This window comes from Caloenas nicobarica, chromosome 16 (genome assembly GCF_036013445.1).
Source record: "Caloenas nicobarica isolate bCalNic1 chromosome 16, bCalNic1.hap1, whole genome shotgun sequence".
Taxonomy (NCBI): domain Eukaryota; kingdom Metazoa; phylum Chordata; class Aves; order Columbiformes; family Columbidae; genus Caloenas; species Caloenas nicobarica.
In genome coordinates this window covers 9,707,546-9,711,061 of record NC_088260.1, presented here as the reverse complement: position 1 = coordinate 9,711,061, position 3,516 = coordinate 9,707,546, and positions in this window count along the sequence as shown.

The window sequence follows — 3,516 nt, the reverse complement described above, 5'->3', positions numbered from 1 at the left end:
ATGGCAGAAAGGGAGGCTGGGGGGCGGGGTGAGAGGTGTGTATTCAGATCGCTGTGGAGAAAGGGGTCCCTACCCAGGACTGTTGGGATGATCCTAAATACTAGACTGGAGAAAAGCCAAGAGACCATTGAAACGGACTAAGGAAGGATGGACACATTACTCATCAATGACCTGTCACCAAGAGCAGTGCCAAGGTCAAAGATGGCATTCCAAGTTCAGCACTGGGAGACTCTGCTGATGCAGGGCACATCATGACATTATGCTGTACTGTGTATCTGTGGTTGTATGTTGGTTTTGCTGTCTTTACCAACAGAAATAAAAGCATGGCTGGAAGTATTCACTGAATTGCAAAGAGCACCAAGGAAGGGGCCATTTAGTACTTTGGCCCTGCAACAAACGGAAGGGGGATAGCAACATCTATTGGTCAGGTAGGATGCCAGCAGCTGCTTGTACCTGATGGGAACTTTGGATACCTTCAACCATGGCATTTTATCTTTCAGTTCATGTTTTTGAAGCTTATACTGCAACAGGTTGCTCCAGTGTGTTTATTTCTTGTCTTGGTAAGATTACTTTATGTTAAGTTATAAAAGATGGGCACGAACTCACATCTGTTCCCCGAGCGCTCAATGTTCCAGTTGCGCAAGGCAAATATAACCTCATAGCTCTCCACTTTGTCTAACAAATAACGAAAACAGAGTCTGTAATATGGATTTCCCTTAGCAAAAGGGCTGTTAGCAGGACTTGTGCTGCAGATAGCAGACAAGCGGGCCAGGCTGTGCTCTGTGTCACCAGGACGCTTGTGCCCCGAGGTAGTGTGAAGAGCTGTTGGGTGTGTGAGCTCTGTAGGCTGGTAGCCACTGTCTGCTTTTTTCCCCTTGGCTCTGTGCTTCTCTTCCTAATCTCCTACAATGCAACTTCTTTCCATGGTCCCAAATGTGTGTGAGGGGAACTAATTTTCCATATGTTGGTCATTTTCGTCCTCACTCAAAAGGCTGTAGGATTTTTTTCCTTGGGGTAGGGAGGAACACACACGCGTACCTAACACTTATTTTTGGAATTCCAATGAGCTCTATTTAAACACCTTTTGTCGTGTGATTTTAGTTTTTCCTGATGTGCTTTACTGTGAAGCCTGATGTGTCCGTGTGGTGCAGAGGCCAGCAGAGCTGGGTCCGTCTGGTTAGAAGATGCTCCTACTCTGAGAAGCTGCTGGGCATCAGTAGTAGTGGAAATCAGCTTAGAAACTGCAGTAGTCTGTCTGTACAAGAGAAGAGGCAAATCTGTGCTGCAGCAAGTGTATGCATTGATGTGGTTTGTTGCAGAAGTGTTTCACAGCAGCTTGATAATCTTCTGTGTCACTTATGAAGCCTGGTAGCTCAAGGACAGCAGAATGCCACATCCACTTGAATTCTACCTAAAGAGTGTCCGGTTTTTGCTTTCCAGACAAATAATCCATGTCTAATATGACCAGCCTTCTGGAGAGACAGGCAGTAATGGTCCTACTCGAAAACCAAAGTCTGGTAATTCCAGGGATCTGAAGCTTATTCTCTAGCTGAAAGCATCAGAAACATCATCCTTCGAACCTGGCTCCTCCTTGTGTCTGTCCACTAACATTTCGGAAGTGAAATAATCTCATTTTCAGAAAGGAAGAGGGAACTGGATTTTGATATTTGAGGAAAAGCAGGTTAAGTTCGTCTGTTCTTGTTCCATGTTTATTTTAAATATTGTGAACTTTAAAATTAAAAGTCAGTTTTATTTAAGGAGAATTTTCTTTTTGCCAGTCTCCCTACATGAAGGGAGGGAGTAGTTTGTAATGCTGAACGTGTTCAAGGTTGTAACTGCTTGAGGCTAGCACAAAGCTTACTGTGGGATGGATAAAATGATGTGGTTGCCACCACAATCCTTAGCAGAAAGACAAGCAACATTGTAGAACAATAGACTTCACAGTTTAATTGAATTGCTGGTTTCTTGGCAGGTCTCTTCCCTGTAGTCTAACGTCAGAGGAGTGGATTATCACTCCAGCACCATTAACAAACACTAAGCTGTTTCCCTGGGACTGACGTCGTAGGTAGTTCCTCTGTAGGGTGACTTGGGATCTTGTTACTCTTGATCTTTCTTGATGGAATATTTCTGTAGGGTATTTGTGGGATGCCTCCTCTGACCTCCTGTAACAGTGGCAGAGGAACTCAGGAAAATGGGGGTCTGATCTCTTCAGGCCCCAGTTGGGAGCTGAAATGTTTCTAAGAATAACACAAGATTACATCCGGTATTCATGTCAATAACAATTAGGTCCACAAAGAAGCAGAGCAGGGAAGGAAGTGTGGGAAAATACCAGCATCGCTTATGTGCTGGAACACACGCAAGTGCACAAGTGTCTCCTATTGAGCTTTAGTTGCCATTGCAAAGGGACGGTTTATGCCACATTGCATCAGGCTTTCAACAGCTGATGTGGGTTGGTTACTTTCTATTGTTTCCTGAGCTTCTTCACACTCAATTATGGCAGCCTCTTGCGTGGTTGCCACAAGAATCAAGTTGATCTATGTTGATGAGACAAACAGGATTGTCCCTCTGGAAAACTTGCCTGCCCAACCAGATCGCCATGTGAGCTTACCGAGTTTCCAGATGTCTTGAAATTAGTTTTTCTCTTGCTGTTTGAGATGCCCTCGGAATGTGTCCCGTCCCTTTCAATATTAGTGATCCAGATTTGAGAGGAAAAGTGTGTGTGCAGGGGCTGGGGGATGTGTGCAGGAGGAAGCGCAGTGAGGGTAAGGAGGCAGCATGTTTTATATAGAATTGGCAGTCTGTAGTCACAGGAAGGAAGGGATGGCAATTGCACCACATGCTGTGTGCCTTCTGGCTAACATGTGTCTGAGATGGACCTTCAGAAGATGTTTCTGAAGCAGTTGTTGGGGGAAGCGTGAGCCTTTTGAACAGAATTTTGGACTTTCATTTCTTGTTTCCTAGGGATCACGATTTCAAGGCTTGCTTTAAAAAAAAAAAAAAAAAAAGAAGGTGTAGGGTCCCATCAATGAAGTGTGCTCTTTCCTGCTGCTGGCAGCACTCTCCACTCTTTAGAAAAGTATCTGTCTTCCATACTGCATAGGGCAGGGATCATTAGAAAAGTGAAGTTTAAATGATTTTTTTCCTAACTTCCCCACTCATATCCCCATTTTGCTTCGAGCTGGAGGATGTTTAGCTGATGGAATATAGCTATTCCAATAAACAAAGATGGTACCAAGACAAAGGGAAAAATGAGCTGATCATCAGGAGAGGCTGGAGAAGACTTCCTTGGGAATCCAAGGTGCAGTGGGTCCAGAGAGTAAGAGCTGGGGTAAGGAGACTAATTTCATTGAACTGGAGCATCTTACTAAAAATGTCTGAAGACCCATAGAGAGACGTGGTACTTCATTTGGTGTGAGGCTGTTCCATGAATTTTGCCATTCCCTGGAGTCTCTGAGGCTCCAGGGTTTATTGGATTTATAAGGTTTTGGAGAAAGTAAAGTTTGATCAGTGGCCAAG